Here is a 25,198-nt window from a genome sequence, read left to right as displayed (position 1 = left end):
ATCAAAAGCTAGTATCTAGAAGGAAATTTTGTAAAAAAAAAGTTCCTGTTTTTCCGTACATTACTTATAAATGGACTTAGTTTTTCTTCCAGTTAACATTACATACAGTCTGCAGTTAAAGTTTTTAAAACATTTATTAGACAATGTTAGATTCATAAACCATCCTGGATTCTTACCAAACTTGAACAGAAGCTTCTTTCATTCAAAAGATAGTAACTAGAGGAGAATTTTTAATAATTATTTCTCCATTTATGTTGAGCCTGCGACTAACAGCAAAAGAAGGCGAGACACTGGGTTCCCTGGAACCCTTACAATTTTTTTTATATTATTGTCCTTTTCTTTAGAAAACTATAAAAGATAGATTCAGACTTAATAGAAAACTGATGAGCAAGACAGAGAGTGTAAACAGAAAAAAAATATCAATACATGTACATGTACATTGTCGATTGTACAAGATAACAAAAATAGGGCTTTTTGTCATGAATTCTATATCTAGTCTTCAATTTTGGAGAGTGTCAATTGTTGAAGACGCACATTTATGTAGACCTACATTTTTTGTAGGTGAGCAACTTCAGTGCTTTAGAGATTCTAGTTCATGAAGAGACTGTTTATAACTGACTAAGCTATGTGTTTTTCTCATTGACGGTGACTTATAATTAATATATCCACATCATTTGGAAAGTTGTCTCATTTGTAACTATACCACAACTGTATTACATGCTTCTGATTTTGGACCGGCACTGACTGTGGCAGGATTGAACTTGTTCAGAAAACAGTTAAATCAAACTGTGCTCAACCTTCCCCTTTATGCATGAGTGATTGGTTAAGTTTTGTTGCTAAGTCAATTGGTACTGTTTGCATTTGATTGATTGATTGTTGGTTGCTTAATGTCCAGTGGCTACTGTATTTCATGCATGTTCAGAAAGATGTTTGCATTTGTCAACAATAATTAAAATAAAATTAGCCATGAAATATTGGACTCCCAAACCCTTTTATAGAAATGGGGGTGGATATCTTTCCTGGCATTTATTAGGTAAACTTCGAAAAAGGCATTAAATTTATTGCTATCAATATTAAATAAACAACATAAATGACCTACTGGTATATATGCTTAAATTCATGTCCTTTGGTTCTGGTTGATATCTATATATGTATATATATATATATATAATATAATTGTCTTGCAAAATTGGTGATCATACCACATCTTATTTTATATGATTGATTGATTGCTATTTGTATAAAGTCACACAAGAAAATATAAACTTATTATTTACTTAGAAGAACTATACAAGTTATTCAAGCATTCTTGGAAACTATGCATTTTCTGAAATTGCACAAAAAGAAACATACAAAGGTTATTTCAGTTGACAGTTTTGTTTCTGTTGCTGTCATTGGTTCAGTTAAAGTTTTTGCCAGCCCAATAATTCGCTCTATGTGAACCCTTTTGCTCGAAATTTTTCTATCTTTTATTACAGTCTCTCCTGTCAATCTGTTTTTCTTTTTAAAGAATGTAGGCATATTGATGGCAACATTTTGAGTTGCAAAGAGGTTTTGTACACTGAAACCTTTGTCTGCCATTATGCTATCATACGGATCACAAGTGGTCATTAAAGAACTGCGCTCCGTTATTTGACGATCACTCGCACTTCCGCCATATGCTGGTGAAATAAATGAAACCAATCCACCAGGTGTAGAGCCTACAAGAACCTTTACAGTATTCCTGTTTTTGTAAGTGGAGAAAGTTTTCTATTGTGATTTTGGATTTTTAGGTTTTTTTATAGGAAATTCTGTGCCGTCCACTATAACTCGAGTACTCGGGAACATTTTTTTAAAGCTGGTTGGTGCATACTATCTTACGAGATCACCTGATGGCCAAATGTTTATTTCACCCCACTACTTTGCCATAAAGTTGATCCATGTAATAATAATATTCTGCACGGCCTTTTCAGACATTTCAAACATTCTTGACAGTTCAAAGTTAGTGGTATGTCGCCTTAATTTCATTAGAACCAAGAAAAATTGATCAGGAACACTAATGTTAACAACATTGTGAAAAATATATTGTAGGCAAAAGGCTGAAGGACCTAGTGTGTATAAAATAAAGAAAAATTTCTCAATATTTTCAACTCCTGTGTAAAAATGCAATCCAGCTGTGTCATTTCTGAAATTTTCAGCAGAAAACATTCTGTGTTTTAGTGTTTGTGAAGCTACTGACACATGTTTTTCCACAGGAATACTAGTATCCATCAATTCTGATTCATTAACAATAATATCTGAACAATCTGTAATTATTTCTTCATTTCCTACTACTAAATCACTATCAAGAACAAGTGCATTCTCCTCATTTATAATTTCATTACTATTTATGTCTAAGCATGAATTTTTGAATTCTATCAATAAAATTCTTTTTTCAAGTAACCGGTCTTTATGTCTTTTGTCTCTCTTCATATCATTTATTGATTTTGGAGTTTCTTGAGTCCATTGGAAAATGCTTGGGATTGCTGTTTTCTTAAGGGTTTTCCGCTCTGCCAATGTTCCTGAAAAAGAATAAGATTAAGTAATGTTCAGATCTTTTTGCAATGAAATATAAATTGATAGTAAAAGTAATGGTCAGGCTTTAGAGCAGCATATTCGAACTGTATATACATGATATATATTGTATAAAAATATATTTATGACATATTGTTTTCGATTAATAAGGATGGATAAACAGGCTGGTGTATAGTCTGTACAGATATAAAGTTCTGTCCCCAAACACCTTCGATCCATGTAATATAGTTCAGACTACAATGTCCTTTTCTAGCTATTTTATTGTAGAACTTGTTTGGTTTTTATTGTACACTTGCTACTGGCTGTAGGATTTCACCAAAGGGAACAATGGTAACATACATTGTATATATCAATAGTATATAGGTTTTCAACATACATGAAAAAGAAAGTTAGTAGAAAGCAGGAGTGGATTAAGGATTTTGCACATGGGGGCCATGAAAAATAGGACAGTCAGTGGCGGATCCAGAACTTTTCATTAGGGGGGGGGGGGGGGGCATGTCATGGGATCTTTAAGTGTGCAGGAAAGTAGGTATGGTTCGATATGCCACAGGGTTTTTTAAACTCTTTTTGCCCTCATTATTATTAATACTTTTCATCTTAAATATTGAAAAATATTTGGTTTAAAACCGTTTTACATGCAGTACCTATATTCATGTAAACATTGTAAATGAAAGGTCAATGAAGGAAAAATAAATAATTAAATTTATTATGTATCAACTGGGAACAGTCAATATATATGTTCCTGATCAAACAATATATGATGTACATGTATATCTTGAAATGTCAGGAGCTTTAGTGTCCCTGTCTTTGGCAAAATGAAGCCTTACATTTTATATCACTGTCAATTTCATATGTACCTGAGTTTTAGCATAACATCTTTTATCTAGGACTAAAAATAGTACCAGGTTTTATTAAATATAGGGATAATACCCATTATTTCATTAAATAACAGGATCTTTCCAAACCTGTGAAGGGGAGGGGTTTGTAATATGGTACCACAATCAGGAGATGCTATTATGTTTTTGAGATATAATAAATTGCATAACATTTTTACCATGGTATGTCGCAGTGATGTAATCCTCCTCTCAGAAATGACTTCGACAAACGTAGACGTATTTGCTCGGTGGATTCCAGCTTTGGAATCGCGTTTTCCCTCTCCGGATAGCAATTATCCATGCCTTCCGACGTTCTTTATCAACAGGCAAAATGTGATCTCCACTGTTGGTACATGGAGGCACAACACAATGTGTCTTAGGCATAACTATTTAAATGTCTTCACGATGCTCCGTACACAACAGCGCCATATTGTTTATCCTAGGGACCAATGCGATCGTAGCGCCCTCGATTTTGTAATCACGAACGATAACTCACTCCGCGTTCTAATTAACAATAAAGATATACCATGGTTAGCTGTCTGTTTATTTGTGAGGCAGCACAATGAAAAGATTATGATTACTCACACCGCGCTGTTACATGTCAGCCATGTCCACAGACGGTAACGAGGAAGACAGAGATCACAGAACTAGTCAGATGACCGAAAAGGGAGAACTGTCCAACAGGGAACAGAAGGACACTTACATGAAAAGAGTCAAAGTGTCAGGTTTCATATTAACAGACTGTTTGAAAAAAATAGAAACATTACCGAAGTCACTGTCAGCGTTACAAAGTGCCGAAACAGATTTAGGCACTGTGTACAGAAGATACGATAAAAATGCAAATGATTATACAGACTCTTTGTCACGTTCCAGATACCCAGAAGCGCAACTCGAATCATAATGGCTAATTGAAAAACAAATACAGTCTTCTAACGGACAAAATTCAGTTTGAAAAAAAATCTGTTGAAACAAAATCTATTAAATCGCACACTTCACATAGATCACACAAAAGTCATTCGTCGGCATTTTGGAGTCGCACAGTTGGGCTAAGAGCGAAAGCCGAATCTGAAAAAAGTAAAGCTACAATATGTTCAAAAGGAAGTGGCATTGAAGTAAGAACAATTCGAAAAAAATATTCCAAATAATTATGCAGTTAATATTTTGTGATTTTGTACTGGCGTAAATATTTCTACTCTATATTGGAACAATACACACTTGATATGTGCTATATAGATTTATAATGTAGACTCTGCAGCTAATAATGTTCTTAATAGTATGTTGCTATTTTTATTAAGGTATTTTTTTAGTAACAAATTTCTTTTATTTTTATATTGTAGCTTTTCATCCTTACGGCATATGACAATTGTTCAACGACTAATTAACAATAAAGATATACCATGGATAGCTGTCTGTTTATTTGTGAGACAGCACATTTACCACTTTCGACAATTTTACGCACCGCAGGGTGGACTTATCAATGTACTTTTCGAAAATTCTACAACTAACCTGTAACCATAGACACCAATTTCTGTAATGCGATTTTCAGTAATGCAATGTTAATATGTTGATAAGATCAATATGTGAACGTTATATATGTGTCTATATTACTGATCATAATCTCCAGGAAACTTTCGGATAAATAGATGCATTATCTCTAAATATCTCACATGACAGCTACAAAATGTATGTACCATATTTGTGAAATGGAATTATATAATTAAACGAAATTTTAATTAAAGTTTAATTATAATTCCGTGAAACAATAGTGGTAAATAGGTGTTACGTGCCTGTACCATCATACTTATATCATTGCAAAATTGGAGTTATCTTTCTTAGTATAGATCTATGTAAATTTATATCTGTTTCCTTATTTGTTTTGTATACATTTATCATCAGGGATGTTTCCGGAATAAACTATGTAAATCCTTTGTCTTTATTATGTTACCTCGTTTCTCAATTTATATAGTTTCTTGGATTATATTCTTAATCTGTTTATGTGTTCCTGGCCTAGGAGGATTATTCATCTTTAAACCGTATAAGATATACGGATTATATTCTTAATCTGTTTATGTGTTCCTGGCCTAGGAGGATTATTCATCTTTAAACCGTATAAGAACTCCTTAACATCGTCATTATAGTTACCTGTTCCCTTTCTTACACGTATCTCGAACTGTACTGCAAGGTCATCACATAACTTGAGAACATTTAAGGACAAACGTCATCGTGTACACAATTTGTGGCCAACCACAGAGTGAGTTACATTAATAACTTTGTATTTGATGCCTTCAAACCGTTCATCACATATTTGAACTCTTTATCCGTTATATACGTGAATTTTCACCCTTTATAATTGCAGCTTTATTTCGCGTTCAATGGACTGTGCTATTATCTACATTTAACATTTCATACATAATAACATTAATTCAACACATTGTAAAATTGTATTTCATTTTGTATTTTCAGCTTTTTACCATTTGTTAGATTGGTTCTTGATTAAAGTATCAGCACCTGATAGTCTTTTCTGCTGGAGCCCAATCGTCGGTTATAATAATAATATTTTATTCAATAAAACAACAAGCATATGAGTTAATACAATACTCAATGTATACGATACATAAAGACAATACTAACACATACTTTGTAAAATATAATGGCATTTTATGAGTGTAGTATCCTTAGTGCATGGAAAAAATTGGCTGATATTTTATCAGGGGTAACCCATGAAAGCTCTAGATCTTGTTTCCAAGGTGGTCCCTTCATGTAAACGGCTTATAGTTTCGACATACAAAAAATGATAACACACAAATTAATATGACATAAAAACTTCATATAAAAATAATTTAAATAAAAAATAAGTTTAATAATATAAAAAGAAGTCTGATGAAGCCGCACTATAACTTTTGGTCAAGTACTCTTTGACGCTAATTTTGAAATCATTTATTTTCTTTATTTTTTTAACATTATTTGGCAACATATTCCAATCTTGTATGCCATTAAAATAAAATGTATCTTTTTGTTGACTCTTTACTGGTGGAACCCAGAAGTTATTAACTATTTCGTGTGAATTGATGATGAAGATGTCTCACCTTTTTGAAATGTGTATACATATAATTAGGACAATGGTGGTAATAAATATTAAGAACATGGTTTAATCTCAGTTGTTTAACACGATTTTCAATATTAACATAACCAATACTATTCAACTTTTGATCTATATCCAATATTTTTTATAAATCTAACACATTTGTTTTGTAATACTTGTAACTTATCTTTATATTTTTTTGCTGACACCAGCATACCATGAAGAACAGATATAGTCAAAATGACATTGAATTAGAGTTGTAACTAAAGTCTTTCTAGATTGTTCTGATTACTTAAATCTTGAATTTATCTTTTGAATAATGTTATTTAAAAATTTTTCTCCAGACAGAGAATTATCAATATTCAGGCCTAAATATTTCTCACAATTTTGCGATGAAATTGTGTGATTATTACAAGTAACGTCAAAGTTACGAATTTTAGACGATTTACGTTTTGACCCAAACAGAATAGTTTCTGTTTTCCCCAAATGAAGTGATAATTTATTATCGATCAGCCATTTGCTGCAAGATTCAAGTTCCTTACCCAGTTTCTCAGATATAACTTCTTTTGTTCTTATGAGATTATAGTATGGTACTATCGTCAGCATATAATAAAATTTTGCAGTCTTTACTAATACTTATAGACATGTCATTAACAAAACATAAGAATAATAGTGGTCCTAAAATACTCCACATGTAATATATCTTAAATCAGATTCAGTACCATTATTACTGACTTTTTGTTGTCTATTACATAAATATGATTCAAACCATTTAGTACATTTGACACCCATTATTTGTAGTGTGTTACACAATATATGATGGTCGACCGTGTCAAAGGCTTTTTGCAAATCTACCATTATCATTCCAGTATAAAGTCCCTTAGCAGTTTCATTTTTAATATGATCTAACAAATGAATAAGACATGTATCTGTGGAATAAGCAGATCTGAAACCAGATTGTAAATTATAAAATAGATCATTTTCCACCAGATATTTCTCAAGTTGTGACTATACTGATCTTTCAACAATTTTAGAAACAACTACTAAAATACTAACTGGTCGATAATTTCCGACATCCAACCTACTATTTTTCTTATATATAGGACACACTATACCTGTTTTCATCTCATCAGGTACTATGCCTGAAGTTATCGACATTTAACTATGCCTGTTCCAAGTCAGGAATATGACAGTTGTTATCCATTCGTTCGATGTGTTTAAGCTTTTGATTTTGCCATTTGATTAGGGACTTATCTTTTTGAATTTTCCTCGGAGTTCAGTATTTTTGTGATTTTACTTTTTTATATATATGTAATTGGCTTTGCTAAAATACTCGAGTCATCTCTTAAAAACCTTGATGGTATTCCATCTAATCTAGTACTTTTACTTGGATTGAGTTGTTGTAACTGTTTAAAAATATATTCTTCAGTCACAGGTTTTAATTTAAAACTCAAATCGTTACACCCAACAGTGTTATAAAAAATTTAAATATGTCTGTTTTGATATCAAACACTTTTGGAACTGGTAGTAATTTTGATACTAAATAAATCAGCTATAGTTGTAAAAAAGTTATTAAAATAGTTAGCCACTGTATTTGAGTCATGACAGTTCTCATTATCTATATTAAGTACAACTTTACTTTTCTCCTTCTGTTTAGTACTGTAACCCATACTTTTAAACTGTTTCCAGATATTTCTAGGATTAATTTTATTTTTTTCTATTTTATTTTCAAAATATGAAGACTTAGCTTTGTTTACCTCCCTCTGGGTTTTATTTCTACATTTACAATAATCATTATAAAGAAGTTTATTATTTGTTTTATATACATATTCAAAAGCTGATCTCTTTTTTGAATTAGTTCAATAATTTCAGAAGTCATCCAAGGCTCTGTATGTTTTTTTTTTACCTTGATATCTCTTTTAGGAGCTACTTCATTTAAAATTGAAGTAAAAATATCTTTGAATTTTACCCAAGTTCCATTTACTTCTCTACATAAATATAATTCAGACCAATCAACATCATCATACTTATATCATTGCAAAATTTGAGTTATCTTTCTTAGTATAGATCTATGTAAATTTATATCTGTTTCCTTATTTGTTTTGTATACTTTTATCATCAGGTTATACTTAATGGTCAGGCCATCTGAACGCATAAAATCTCCAGAATATTACAATGTCGACTGGATAAACCACGAAACTTAACCAAAAGCATGGCAGGTAGTCTTCCACCTTACCCAACGTTTAATTGCGCCAGTGACAAGTCCAATGCAGGTCCCAGGTGGGCACGATGGGTCTCGAGACTGGACAATTCATCTCATCAGGTACTATGCCTGAAGTTATCGACATTTAACTATGCCTGTTCCAAGTCAGGAATATGACAGTTGTTATCCATTCGTTCGATGTGTTTAAGCTTTTGATTTTGCCATTTGATTAGGGACTTATCTTATTTGTGGGTCTGAAAATTGAAAAAAGATGATCGTAAACGCGCACGAACGTGCTGGCGAAAGTGTTTATGACATTTAGGAGCTACTGAGTCTTCGTATGTGGCAACAAAACGAGAACAACTTACTTCGAACCAAAGAAAAATACACAAATGGAGGTGTACAAATTCTGTTCATGTAAACAAAAAGAAGGCCTGTCACTTGATGGATTTGTAACCGACATAAGAAAATTGGCCAAAACATGTGAATTTACAAGTGTAGACAATGAAATCATTTGACAGGTAATTCAAAATTGCAAGTCTAACAGATTGCGCAGAAGAGCTCTAAGGGAGACTATTAAAACCTTAAACGACATTTTTAACACTTGGTAAGACTCTTGAAATGGCTGATTTACAAGCAACCACAATGGAGAGGGAATATGTAAATGAAGTAACATGTACAAAGAGAACAAATTCCAAAACATACTATAAAAACAGGAAAAGGGCAACAAACGTCACGCCCAAATTACCCCAGCCACTCAAGACGGATCAAATGTAGAAATTGTGGGGGCCAATTCCCCCATAGATTGATTGATTGATTGTTGGTTGCTTAACGTCCAGTGGCAAATATTTCATGCAAATTCAGGACGAGAACAAGTTCACAATAAATACAATAGGTAGGTTCTGTAATAGATTAAGGAATTATGGTCGGAGAAATTTAGACTGCCACGGGAAATGAGGGTATATTGGATAGGGACAGAAATTTAGCCTTGCAACAGGTCACCTACAGACCCCTCTAAGAGTTGTTGCAAGGGTTCTTAACGTGTAAAGAGCGTGGCACTCTCTTTACACGAGGCATCGGATTTAACGTCCCCATTCTGACCGGACGTGGCTGCAAATTTGTACATCCCGCACAGCCAAACGGACGCCCCACTTTAGCACGGGTTTAACTGCCGTCGGAGGAAGACCAATGGTGACCATACTTCTATTCCCCAGTCACCCTTGGGGGGTTCCCCCATAGAAATTTATAGTGTCCAGCACATGGTAAAACCTGCAATGCAGTCCACAAACAAAACCACTTGGACAAAGTTTAATTGTCGTTGAAAACAAAATAGATATAACCATAGATATAATAGCCATAGATAAAGTACTCAGAATATGTCCCACTAAGCCCCATGCAGTTTCCTTTGAAATGTCAAAAGCACGGCACTGCGCGTAGTGGCCTGTGATGTAGATGATATTTGCCGATATCCTCCCAATAGACTAATTACTTATCATAATTATATTTAAATTATCGGGCACTCGTCTTATCAGCCAATAATTAATGTGAGTTACCTGTCTCAAGTAAAAATATGCCAGGAGGCGGAAGCAATTAGAAGCGTCTGATTGTAAAAGTTGTTTCGATTGTAATTTATTTGGAGAAAATCGGTCAACAAATGAGAAGTTATGCTGTTGTCGAAATAATAAACTAGAGAAATCATGGAAAATGGACTAAACAGGTATATAAAATTAAATTGTCATAGCACTTGCATCGGTTGCACTCGGGAAATAAGACCTGTATGATTGACAAGAGGAGAAATATCGTTTACTGATTGTATGCGTGGTTAAGAGGTCGAACAGAGTCGATTTTTTCTATGGCGATTTAAAGAAAAAAGTTTTTATCGAGATTCAAAATAGTGAAATCCTATTTTTTGCCAGAGGGAAGAAAATTATTATTTTTTTTAGAAAAAAAAAATGTTTTTACAAGTGTTGAAACTTTCTGACGTTACGGTAACACGAAGTTTTTGAAAATTAAGAGAAAAAAAGGAATACATTAAAATGTCTGCACTGTGGATTATAAAAGCTTGGGCTAGTTGCTTAAATATACTTACATTAGAAATTTCCATGTCACTTGATTTTATTGAATGTAATTTGTTTAAATCTCAAATTAGTGATATTATTGTCATGTCAAAAATTTATTTTTACGGAGTTTCAGCTAAAAAATTACAGTGGAAGAGGGTATAAAACAGAAAATCGACTTAACATAAAAAAAATAATTTGCAAATATTTTATTTGTGTATATATAATATTGTTTTTAATATATCAGTAAAACATTTATCAACACCATCTTTTAATATATCTTCTTGTATATTTTGCCATGTAGTTCCTCTTATTCAAATCTTAACATCGCGTATTTCAATCTTTTAAACGTTGGTGAAGATAACGTATGTGGTGGACATACTGAAATACGTTAAATATATTCTGATTGTCGATTTCATTTTTGAAGTTAACAATATATATATTAAGCGTTATAATGGCTATGAGAAAATAAAAATATAGGAGTTTTGTCCTGTGTCATTCATGGTTTATTTTCCCTTCCTTCTTACAATTGTGCTAGAGGTATTATTCGTACCATAAATAAGCTATATATATATATCCCTCTGTAAGTCTGCCCGTTCAGTTATCAACGTACTTTTTGTGTACTTTATTTATATCACTTCTTTGGTTTGGTATGAACCCAGCTGTGTGTATTTTCGATTACAGTGATTGATTGCATGATCGTTGATTCACAACGTTCGGTGGCAAATATTTGATGCATATTCAGGACTAATAAGAACCATGTAAACATCGGTCATCTTTACTTGCATTTTAAGCACGTATATACGCATTTCAAACAAAATGCCAAGGAATTACACCTTGTATAATGAAAGGTATATACAAAATAAAACTGTATCAAATAACCTATTTTTAACAAAATAGTTTTACGCTCATATCGAGTAGTCTTGTATAAATACAAAGAGATAAGGTGCTAAGTGTCATTTGTACGTTTGTATCTCCTTCTTTTTTCTGTCTCGCATTGCTTTATAATAAGTTTCAACTTTCAGGAACTACCATGTAAATGATGTACCGGAAGATTACGATAACTACCGAAGAATGACATATTGGTCCAAATTACTCTCCAAGTTCACAATTTATTTGATATTAATCAACGGCAATTGCCAATAAAGGCTAATTAACACTTAGTGTGACATGTATATAATAAGAGGGTGATAAAATTTCGGCAAATATCATCTGCTTTTGATGTGGGTTCAGTACTGTATCTATGGCTATTATATCTATGATATAACGGTACAAGTAGACAAAACACAAAATATAGACACGTAAATGAAATTCAAATTCCAAATACTGAAATGGAGTCATATAAAGAAATACAGTTCTGATGAGCTGAGACAGTTTGTTCAGTGAAGAAATCACCCTATGCTACAATAAAAGTTATTTATATAATTATGATATAAGTACGTTCAAGGAAGACTGAAAGTGACAATTATATTATTTTGTATATTGAAATTAATGAAATGAGTACGATCCCAGAAGACCGATGTTGACAAAAATATTCTGTTCCCGGAAGTGACTAACAAATTATAGGCGTTATTTGTTATTAATATTTGCATTATTATTCATGTATCCACTGTCTGACTAAACACATGAAGTAGCTGTCTAGGACATTGCATGATAATAGTATATAATAGATCTACAAAAAAGATAAATATGAAAGATAATGGATTTGAGTGCACTATTCTCTTTAAAGAATTTATATGATACCGCCCTATTTATTCATTGTAGTGCAAAATGAGTTTTATATCGTGAAACACTCCTGTAGCGCATTTCTATCAAATAATAGTAAATTTAAGCTATGAATGTGTTGCATCGATAGACGATGAAAAACTTTATTCGGGACTTTACATTTAAATTCACACTTATTGTGGAAAATTGTAATCTTGAATTTCATCCGATTTAATTTGGGTAGAGGTGTCAGACCACCATTTCACTCCCTCCAATTTAGAACGTGTAAAAGTAGCCCTACTTTGACACAAAATAGTGCTTTTGATGTTATTGTTTACTTTTACAAACCGACTAATTTGCAGAAATCAAACTTTCGGCGATAGAAAAAATATTCAGACCATTTTGAGCCAAAATTTACTTGCTTATGAGTTTGCATTAAAAATTGGTGATTACTGCGCTCCATAGTATGCTTATTACAGATTTCCAGAAAACCAGGGTTTATTGTTAGCAGTACCTGTCTTCCAGAAAACAATTCTTTCTTAGAAGAATTTAAACATGGGTTAATACTTGGCATGCTGCTATTAATTCTACAAAACATTCTTCAATCTTATTGTTTGGCAAGTAGGCCAAACCAAGGAAATGTGTCAGCCATTTTCCAAAATCCGAATCTTTGTCCTTGTAAAAGACACTACGACATATCGACTGAATTTTTACGCCACCAACTTTGTCCTAAATAAAATCTGCAACAACTGATTGTAGCAGCATCCAATTTTTTTGTAACAGCAGTATGCATTGCACATTCAAAGTCAAATATATTCATTGCTTGATAAAAAATTGACAAATCTTCATTTAACAAAGCTTAGGAATACTTTTTAAAACTTTTCAAGGAATATTAGAACACACCTTTGAACTCCCGGGCATATAGAGCGTGGTTGAAAGTATATTAACTGTTGTAGGATGAATTGTTGGAAAAGATTTTATGACTGGAGAATTTGATAATTCGAATAATGGTTGCTTATTACGTCATAATAAAATACTCAATAAACCACAACCGCTATAAATCGACAACGTCACAATGCGATTGTTGAATTTTGCTAAAGCATATCAATTCTAATATAGGGTGCTTATTACATCATATGTATAGAGCAATAATAAAATACTCAATAAACCACAACCGCTGACGGAAATAATATCCGGACACCTTTATTTTCGTTTCCTCCCAAACGGAATAATAATAAGCTAGGATGACAAATGCGACTATGCATGATATCTATAGGACACAGAGCCATGATGATTAATTTATTGTGTAAGGAAGAGAAACGACACACAAAAAAATCTTCTCATTTATATGTATAGAAGATAGTGTTCCTACCTGTGCATAATAGTCGCCGCCCTTCTGTACTCCCAAAGCATAATATTGAAAATAGTATACCCGCTGCTTTTTCAAAAAATAATCTTTTCAAATTACATGCCTTTCAACATTTCCGGTAAAATTGTTGCCTGATTGTGTAACACACCTATATACTAATAATGAAGTGGAATACCTAGCCTTTGGAAGTTTTATCATTTCTGTTATTGATTGTTTACTGTTAATTAGGTGATTATAGATAACCTAGCCTTTGCCAGTTTTATCATTTATGTTAATGATTGATTACTGTTCATTAGGTGATTAACGATAACCTAGCCTTTGGCAGTTTTATCATATCTGTTAATGATTGTTTACTGTTAATTAGGTGATTACAGATAACCTATTGTTTACTGTTAAGTAGGTGATTAAAGATAATAGAACAAATACTAGATATTTAATACAAACTGAAAGTGTCGACATGTTCTCCATTTGTAATGTTTATGTATATAGCATGTAAAACTTTTATGAAGTTTAAAGAAATTGTTCCAAGAACTTTCTCTCATATGTTCAAACAATGACAAAAAGGGTTTGTCTTAAATGATATTAAAATATATGAACACTGTAACGTCTGCATTGGTATATGATCTGATCTAATTGAAGCCGAAATCAAATAAAGTCCACCCTACTTACAAAACGAACTAGTTGTCAATATCTCCGACTTGTAAGTTTTAAATAACCCTTTTGGTACCTTATTTACCAGTTCCGCTATTTACAAAGTCGTAATTATCAATTTGGACCAATCCGTCATTGCCACGCACGATCTTTCCAGTACGTTTGTTTCTTTATTCCTATATTTATGTGACACTAGAAATCAGACCCAATCCACTCTTCTCTCAAAGGAACTTTCCATTAACTTGTTGTTCGATTTTTTTTTCATCATCTATTTAAAAAAATGTTAAAATAATAAGTATGCTGAAGAAACAATGTTTAAAATTCAAGGGAGAGGGGGGATGCATATATTTCATGTAGTTTTAAATTAATGATCACATTAATAAAATTGACATCATTCACTCTCTGTACTTCATAATTAAAACAGATAAACGAAAATGCGATTCTTTCCTTAATTATTGTCATTATGTTACAGCACTATCATTTTATACAAAAAATATCTTCATTTAAATAGAAGTACCAAATTTGTTGGAATGTAATTTAAAATAGTTTATGATGATTAAAAGAGATATAGGAAAATGAGATGCATTACCTTAACTATGACCACAGTGTCATGAAAATCAAGAGATGATAGTATCAAAGTGGCACCAAGATAATATCACAGATAGATCCAAAAAAAGGAAGATATCATCATGGTATCATGATAGACATGGCAACTAATGAACTTTTATGGAATATTGAAATGTTGGTGTGAAAATCATATTGTCTAGTTAATTATGTAAATTTGGTGCTATAAATAAGAAGTGAAACAAAATTGAATTATCATTCACTCTGACGATATGGAAATGGCAAATATGGTTGATGTGCTTAAAGGGCTATTGGTGTGAAACTCGTTAAAATGGAGGAAGAAGTAAGCAGAAATATTAGAAAAATTGAGGTAAACCTAATAAAATGTCAACCTATCCGGTTGATTTCTCCTATTATTGCTTCTTCTCAACACATGTACATTTTTTTTAACTAGTTAAAAAAATTTCAATGAGTCTTAATTTCGGATGATTATTATCAAAGTTAAAATTTAAAAAAAAAAGTTTAATTGAAAGCCAGTTTTAAAAAAGAAAACGTTGTAAATGAATTGTATCAATAACTGCCTGTAATAAATGTTTTTCGGTAAAAAAGCCACTGATGACATTGCCAAAATCGAAAGAAGAGAAACATTAATTTTAAATGAACACTTTTTATTTCCCCCTCTTCTTGAATGTTAAATAATGATTCTTCTGAATCTCCCGATGATACAAAGGGATTAAACGTTTTAACTGTATAGAATCTACATGTGAATGAGGAAAGGTTTTTTCTACATTTAATTAAAATATTCTCTCTAAATACACAACGAAGGGTTAAAAATATTCACTGAACAAACAAACTATATTACAGTTACAAATGTAGTCCTATAATCCAATCTTCTGATAAATTATCTACAATAAAATAGTGGAAACAATTTCATTTAAGGGGATACTCTTTTAAATATACAAATGCATATTTAAACATGAGATTGTTTTTGTCGAAACGATAGTTTTCTAAAAGAAGTTATCATTTCCTACTTATTTTATTTAATCGAATGATATTATCCTTTCAGACAAGAAGACTTCGGCAGGCATCATTTTTCAACTAAGTTGATTCAACTGGTGAATTAGACGGTATCGTGGTATGTATTAAAAACTTAGCATCGTTAGCGTTCTCACGTGTACACATCTGAGACTACTAGCATGTTATAGTTATTGTAGTCTCAGAGTACATGTTTATCTTTTCATTTAACCAATGCTTATCTTACAAATTATCGAAGGCATACATTAATGAATTTATTTGTTATTTCTCCTTCAAAACATCAATATCAATGATTAATTCATAACCATAAGACCATAAAATAAAAATGCTGATAATCCATAGTCAACATTCAAATGGATATTTCATGTTTATTTTAACAACTTTGATCAGCTGAAGATATTTGAGCGTCATAATCTTACTTCAAATACTAACACAAGGTTTTCCATCTACCAAATGTCCACATTTTCAGGAGGCTTGATGATATCACATGACTCTTCGATATCTCTACTTTCTGACGTCCTGTTCCCTTGGGTATGTTTAACAATATTGCGCGGCGGTCCATCGTCAATTTTCTCCCCTGAGCTCATTCCTTCTAACACATACAATTCTGCACCTTGGAAGGTGCACAACTGCACTACATCATAGTTGTTGGATTTCTCTTTCCATTACATGTTTTTCTTTCACTCACAACCAACACATCTGCACTGAAAACAATTATATTATAAACGAAGGGCAACACAACTATGACCTAGGCCATCTTTTTCAGAAATATTACGTAACTTCAAAGTTTTTTTACTTCAAATAATAGAAAAGATTAAGGTAAGCCTTATAATATGTCAACCTTTCCGGTTGATTTCTCATTCTATTGATTCTTCTAAACACTTGAACTAGTTAAAAAAATTACAATGAGTCTTTAATTCCGGATTAATACTATCCAAGTTTAAACGAAAGCCAGGAATAAAAAAGATTACGTTTTGAATGAATTGTATAAATAACTGTCTGTAATAAATGTTTATCGGTAAAAAAAACCACTGATGATATGGCTACAATTGACAGAAGATATGAAAGAAGAAAAAAACCAATTTTAAAAGAACACTTTTTATTTCCCCCCTCGTTTTGAATGTTAAATAATGATTCTTCTGAATCTCTCAAAAATACAACGGAGGGTAATCTGTTTAATAATAGAATCTACATGTGAATGAGGAAAGGTTTTTTCTACATTTAACGAAAATATTCTCTCTAAATACATAGCAAAGGGTTAAAAATATTCATTTACCAAACAAACGATATTAGAGTTAGTTTTATAATCCAGTCTTCTGATAAATTATCTAAAACAAAATAGTGGAAACAATTTCATTCTTAAGCATAGATATTCAAAGTTTGTTAATCACATTTATGTCTTCAATTAGATGATACTTGCATAAAGAAGCATCGACAATGGTTGTGTTCGTCGAAATAGTAGTAGAGGAGGGAGTGTTGGTGGAATTTGAAATAAGGAAGAGAAAAAGTAACTTACTACACATGTATATGACAATCGACGTGGAAAAAGTGATTGAATTTCGACTGGTAACGATGAGTTTGAACTTCTTTGTAATTTGAATGGAGGTCTGGATTCATTGAAGAGTTGCTTCCAACAAGTAAGTGTTTATTGTAACTACTGTTATAATTCAGTTAAGAACAATTTCATTATGTTAATTGATCCCCATTCATATGAGAGAAAAAAAACTTCTCTAATTACTCACATGACTCTTCTATATCGCTACTTTCTGAAGTCCTGTTCCCTTGTGTATGTTTAGAAGGGATAAGGTGGTGAGGCGGTCCTTCGTCAAATTCTCCACTGAGCTGCTTCCCTCAAACACATACAAACCTGTACCTTAGAAGTTGCAGTCCAACTTCACTATATCATAGGTTGGCGAAAAGATATCAAAAAAGGAACAGACGGCACTCCATTAATTGTAGCTGTAGAGGTGTTAAGAGTGAGATTGATCCCCTATTGTCGCCTTTATTCGTAGAAACACACAGTACTATTTCAAAATGTAAACACATGATCATCTGCTGTGTGAACTTGAGAAAACCTGTTTCTTCGAGTATCTTGTAGATTCCCAGAAATCACGGCAGATGAAGTAGTATTAGAATTTTCCCTGTAAATGTTGGTAGAATTCATAGAATTCCGTAGTTCCATTACAACTTCTGTTAAAATTCCTATATGTGGAAGTTCATTTGGCAAATGACTGGTTACATTTTGTAAATTTAGCGAGCCTTCTTGATCTTAATTCGACAATTCTTCAGTTATAAAAAATTTTTTTTACACTGTTCTACTTAATTTTGAAGTAACACTTATTCCAATATTGGTAAGTTCGTCCTTGATTTTTTAAGACGAAGTCACTATCTTGTCTGTTGTTTGCAAATGAACATGGAGAATATTGACTTGATGACTTCCTTTTTCTTCGAGAAGCCATTGTGTATAGTAATCCGTAAAAAATACCAAATGTGAGATACTAAACTTTTATATTAAATCGAATATTTTTCGCATTCAAAAAATAGCCTCACTGCATAGGTACTATTTGTACCTGCTCCAAGTTAGAAGTCAGTATTTTGTTAGTGGTTGTTACTCGTTGTTTTGTCATTTATTTGTGTTTGTGTTATTAATATTAATCTGATATATTTTTTAATATTGTTTTATTCTATCTGAATTGTTTAGCACTAGTCATAAATATTCATTTTGGAGACCATTTATAGTTTACTTTGCAGTGTGAACCATATCTCCATGCTAGAGCAAAGACTGGTCGACCCGGAGTCAGAATAATGTGTCTTGGTGAGGTATCCACCTATTGCCTTGTGCGCTTACACGTTCACCTTGTTCAATAACGATAATAAATGATGAATAATATACATACAGATGGGCTATTTCCAACGACAACGTACACATTTACTGGTGTTGATATATATCCACACACGCTAAAATCCTCATAAGCGACGATAATTGTGCTAAGTTTTGAAATAATCTGGTTTGGGATATCTACTCTTAAGTGGGCTTCCTCTGTCATTCGATCAATTATCGGAATTTTCAACGAGCTCGGCACCTGAAACTTCTAGAATCTAGGCCCTGATTTGCACAATTGAATGTATATACATTAAAGATCAGGTCTTCCTGCCCTACACTTGTATTTGACAATCGACGTGGAAAAAGTGATTGAATTTCGACTGGTAACGATGAGTTTGAACTTCTTTGTAATTTGAATGGAGGTCTGGATCCATTGAAGAGTTGCTTCCAACAAGTAAGTGTTTATTGTAACTACTGTTATAATTCAGTTAACAACAATTTCATTAAGAGATAAATGTATTTTCTCTTCTTTGCGTCATTATAACCTTTGTAACTAATCACGATTTAATTTTCACATGACGATTTCAGTTTACTTTCGTATTTTTTCCACGTTGTGAAATGTGAAACCAACAACAAAAAAATCACCATAAATATATAAGCGCTATATATATTTTCTTGTATGTTGGTCATTTATTTTTGTTTTTTTATTTTATTTATTTACACAAGTCGATGTGCAAGATAGCATCTGGACAAACTTCAATTTACATCAATTATGATTGATTATTTATCCAAATTCAAACTTCTGCGATTTTTTTTCATAGCCTCAACAACAAACAAATATACCTCACCCACACCATCATTGTCCCATCATCAACCCATACCACTAATCAAAAAGGAGAAATTCATCGTCCTTAATTTGTAACAACTCAACAACCTGCCATATAAACCGCTACCACTGGAACTAAGAGACCCCAAAGTAAAAAATTAAATCTTGATGACATGAAAATAACAAAGATTGGAGCACACTATGAGGATGCAACACCACCAAGTCTAGAAGAAATTGTAGATAATGTCCCTCCTGAAATGTTTGAAGACTTTTATTATACCCCCATTCAACTAGGAAGCAAGACTCATAGTAATGACGAATTAAACTTTTTTTTGTTGCTTTTTTTTTATGTATCAACATTTCACCACAAAAGTGTGCAGGTCAATGCAATTCACATATTAAAATAAACAGATATAGTTTATGCATGAACAACCATAATAGAGATATAAATGTGAGATATAAATTTGTAAGTTTAAAAACTTTACTTGTAAATACTACACATATTATGTTAAATAAAAAAAAACCGAACTGGATAGATAGTAAAACATCTTTTCTAATAACAAAACTATATTGAGCTAACACTATAAAAGCCTGGGGATCATTAAGTATGATATGATATTACTATAATATAAACGTACAAAGATATGATTTGAAACATTATAATCTCATTTAAAACAAAACATCCACAATGCACATAGTTAAAATTTATCAACTGAGAGATATAGTCATATCGTAAACGTATTGAAAATAAAGAAAAGAATTGAGATCATACTATCTTCTCACCTAAAAAGACAATTTTACAAGTACATTGTCAAACAGCACAAGGGCTTTTTTTTTAAAAAAAAGCTCGCATCCTTCTTTTTTGGGATAACGAGACCACTGGAGATAGAACACACAAAAATGAAGACACCAGCAGAATATCATGTTAAATATGGTGATGTTGGTGTGGAAATCAACACCGATGAAATAATCTAGTTATATATATATATATATATATATGTATAGAAAATAAAAGGATATGGAGTAAATGTACATGGGACAAAATCGCACACAATACATAGAAAACATAGAAAATTATCAATGAACAGGGCTTTTATTCCTGTTCTTCATCTTGACGGTTGATGTAGGGTCTTCAACAAAGAACGAATCATTCATACCCTACAACAAGGTCAAGACGGCCCCTAGCGTCGACTTAAGCGGTACTATTGATCAAAACAAACCACAGTTCACCTTCTTGCTCCCCACCCGCCTCGGAGTGCCAACTTGTGCGATGCTTGTGTGCGACGGTTCTCCAGTCGAAAGCACCAGGGATACAAGAAAAGTGCATTAATTTTGAAAGACATCGATATATATGTATATAACTAATTATGCAAATTTTATATATATATATTATATATAACTAATTATGCAAATTTTTGAAAGGGAATGAAGTGATATAAATAATAGTAGAAAAACATGCAATATTATTCACTTTTGATAAACATGGAAAAGGCACTAGAAATACTGAAAGGTCAACTTGTTAAAATTCTCCAGATGGAGTTGGAACTCCGGAAAAATATGGAAATGATAGAGATGAGTCTAATAATAAGTCAACCTATCTGGTTGATTTCTCCTTCTATTACTTCTTCTCAACACCTGTATATTTTTTTACTATAAAATTTTCTAAATAATTTATTAATACAACTGGTTAAAAAATTTACAATTAGTCTTAATTTCGGGTGAATATTGTTCAAGTTTAATTTATGCCGGTAATTAAAAAGAAAACGTTTTGGATAAACTGTATTATTAACGGTCTGCAGTAAATGTTAATCGGTAAAATAGCCACTGAAGATATTGCCACGATTGAGTGAAAATCTGAAAGAAGAGAAAAAACAAAAATTTTTAAAATGGAAACACTATTTATTTTTCCTATCTACTTGAATGTTAAATAATGATTCTTCCGAATATTTTAATGATACAAGGGAGGGTAACCTTTTTAACTGAATGGAATTTACATGTGCATTATTATGGTGGTTTTTTCTACATGAAAGTATAATATTTTTTTTCTAAATTTAAAACAAAGGGGAAAAATATACATATACAAATAAACGACACTACAGTTATTATAATAGTCCATTCTTCTGATAATTTATCTACAATAAAATAATGAAAACAATTTCATTTAAGGTTTTTTTTTCAATATATAAATGTATATTAAAACATGCGATTATTTTTCTTTCATCGAAAAGATAGTTTTCTAAATGAAGTTATCATTTAAACGAATGTAAAAATATCTTCGAATCAGATAAGACTATCAAATGAGGAACATCAATCGATTTAACTGTAGGAGGAGAGTATGAAGTGGTATGTATTAAAAACTAAAGCTTTATTTATCATATTTCAAATACGATTATACTTACATAAAGATGCATTGAAAACTGTTGTGTTACTCCAAGTAATTGTCGAGGTAGATGTGGTGGAAACTGAAATTTAAAAAAGATTCATTATAAATTATGACAAAATCAATTAACTCGTGTAGAGAAAATTAATATACTATCTTCATGATTGTCAGATTCATATCGTCCAGTGGGAATTATTTCGCACATAAATTTACATTAGTTTGATGGATTAATAGAAACCATTTTACATGCTCATTTTATCTGGATGTGGGAGTGTACATATACACCCAACATGTCATTACCAGTTGGGAGAAAACCATCTTATTAATTTCTTCTTTCATAATTACATGTGGGGAAACAATACATTTTACAAACTACTTTATTTACCTGTTAATTCTTCATTTGATGAGTATATGGATAATGATAACTGAAATTATAAAATAATATTTTTGTTTTGCATTTAAAATGAAAGAAAACAGGAGAATTTTGAAAGTGAGTACCCTTATCACCAGTTTTTTTTTAATAATATACTTTTATATCAACTCCTTTTTTTAATGAAAGAAAGCAATGTAGATTGAATAGATAGTTAACCATCCTTAAAATGAAATATGAATATATAACCTACTCATTTTATTTAACCAATGAAATTATCTTTTTAGGCAAAGAGAAGACTACCCCCCACAACAGCAGCCAACCCCATAGATTTAACAGCGGAGCTTGATTAAATGAGAAAGAGAGGGAAGAGACGGTATGTATAAAAAAAAAAATGATTTTAATTTAATATCTAGTTCAAAATTACATTTTCTACTTACATAAGAATGTATATATGTATATATGTATATGGATGGAATATGAGTGCTATTGTGACGTTACAATGCATTCTTAATATAACGAAAACCCATTCTCTTTAAAAATTGTTAGTGCATGTTTTCAATATTATCATTTTTTTTTTCTTTGAAATGTGAATTTTAATATAATATGTTCTCTTTTCTCAGAGAATTAAGATTTATTTCAAAGTGGTAACTAATTATTATATCTGTATTTATTTTAGTTGAATGATATCAGGAGTATTGTTGGTAATCATTTGGGGGAGAAGAACGTAAGTATCCAATCTATTTTTAAATAACATTCCATATATGGAAATCGTAAACCCCCAAAAAACCACGTGACAATATATCCATATACGGAACAGACATATATTACATAATATAAACATAAAAAAAAAAAAAACTTTTCACTCACCTCACATACATGTTTGTGTATGATCACACTGGTGTAAGTTTCTCCAACAAAATATGAACACAGTCCATTATCAGATGAATCCAAATATATGGTAACTCCGTGAAAAGGATATTTCACATCTTTTATCTGTTCGAATGATATTTGGAAAAACCATACTTCTTGAACCTCTTCTGAAACAATGCCGGAGAAATAAGATTCCTCCCCTCTGCAATCTAAGACTGATTCAAAACGGTTACTGCTCATTATGTCTACAGTGTGTTGTCTGCACCACAACAGTAACAAATATAATGATTGAAAACATGATGAAATACAGATAAGGCGGCGATTACGATAACAGTAGTGACTCTTCTAGATTGAAAGCGTTTATGACGTAATCATCCTATAACGTGATGAAAGGGGTCAGGGTGGGGGTATTTCATATAGAATAAACCAAGCAATATTCTTTACAAAGTACATCATTAACGAAATGAAATAAGAATAATAATATACGTAAATTATATATGTTTTAAAAAAATGTAATATTATATCTTTCCCAGATAGAGGAAAAGATGGAAGAAGAGGAGACTAGCGTCCCAATAAACATTTTTAATGGACTTTTCCATTTTAACAATGGACGAGCAATACTGAATTATTTATAAAATATAAAATTCATGATTTAAAATGTTGATTTATTTCTGCTGAAAATAATATCATGAGTATGTGTATAAGGCATACAATTTTCTTCATTGTTTGTATTCTATACAATTTTGAACACCACCCAGAGTTCATTGAAGATCTTTATTTTTGTGGTTGTTACTTTGATGCAGTGTTAGCAGACTACAAGTTTATGGATCCTGTCAACTACCAATAAAAAAATCCATGTATATCATTTACATGTGTACAACGGTTCTTTTTAGGACCAACACATCATTCAAAAAGAGTCTTTTATTGTTGTACATGATTAGTTCGATTTTGTTCTCCAACGATTATGAAATATCTACACAAGGTTCACAACTTGTTAATTTTCAAAGAAAAGAAAACTAGACTATATATGTTATTACTTTCAATTGATAAACACACATTATTTCAACTAAAACAGCATTATGATAACAAAAATTTTCATATTGAAAATTGGAAATTACACCTTAATGAAATTCTATAAAATATAGATATATATTTTTGTGTATATGAAAAAAAAAATCATTTAAGTTGAAATGTTAGAGAGAATCAGCACAGAAAACCCTCAAACAAAGTGGTGTATTTTTGTCAGAAGATAACAGTTTTCATAATTGTTATTGCAGCAGTTGTTAATTTGTCGACACAAAATGGAAGTATAGAACTATGGGTTAGTTTGTTAAGTGGTTGTACTGGTTACATTTTACCAAACCCCTCTATGAATAAAATGTAAATGATATTCATATTGAAAGAAAGGAGGAAAAACGAGTGTTTTAGTGACCCTCCTCCCCATCACATGACTGAAACGTTTACCATTGATTGATTGATTGTTGGTTGCTTAACGTCCAGTGGCAAATATTTCATGCATATTCAGGACGAGAACAAGTTCACAATAAATACAATATGTAGGTTCTGTAATAGATTAAGGGATTATAGTCGGAGAAATTTAGACTGCCACGGGAAATGAGGGTATATTGGATAGGGACAGAAATTTAGCCTTGCAACAGGTCACCTACGGACACCTCAAAGAGTTGTTGCAAGGTTTCTTAACGTGCAAAGAGCGTGGCACTCTCTTTACACGAGGCATCGGATTTAACGTCCCCATTCTGACCGGATGTGGCTGCAAATTTGTACATCCCGCACAGCTAAACGGACGCCCCACTTTAGCACGGGTTTTACTG

At 31.8% G+C, this 25,198-nt stretch overlaps 2 long non-coding RNA genes and 1 pseudogene across 2 annotated transcripts; 2 read left to right on the top strand and 1 right to left on the bottom strand.

Moving 5' to 3' along the window:
- Positions 1–1,299: 1,299 nt before the first annotated feature.
- Positions 1,300–2,451, bottom strand: LOC127722313 (uncharacterized; annotated as a pseudogene).
- A 9,879-nt stretch (positions 2,452–12,330) lies between these two features.
- LOC127721469 (uncharacterized) lies at positions 12,331–22,083 on the top strand. The gene is made up of 4 exons (XR_007991262.1): positions 12,331–15,428; positions 16,125–16,193; positions 17,503–17,730; positions 18,845–22,083. It is a non-coding gene; the product is annotated as an uncharacterized LOC127721469 (long non-coding RNA).
- A 13-nt stretch (positions 22,084–22,096) lies between these two features.
- On the top strand, positions 22,097–24,004 carry LOC127721468 (uncharacterized). The gene is made up of 4 exons (XR_007991261.1): positions 22,097–22,613; positions 22,781–22,869; positions 23,173–23,220; positions 23,900–24,004. It is a non-coding gene; the product is annotated as an uncharacterized LOC127721468 (long non-coding RNA).
- The last annotated feature ends 1,194 nt before the right edge of the window (positions 24,005–25,198 follow it).

The sequence above is a fragment of the Mytilus californianus genome, unplaced genomic scaffold (assembly GCF_021869535.1).
Source record: "Mytilus californianus isolate M0D057914Y unplaced genomic scaffold, xbMytCali1.0.p SCAF_12, whole genome shotgun sequence".
Lineage (NCBI taxonomy): Eukaryota > Metazoa > Mollusca > Bivalvia > Mytilida > Mytilidae > Mytilus > Mytilus californianus.
Note: the sequence above shows the minus strand (reverse complement) of the source record. Positions and strands in the feature narration are given on the sequence as shown.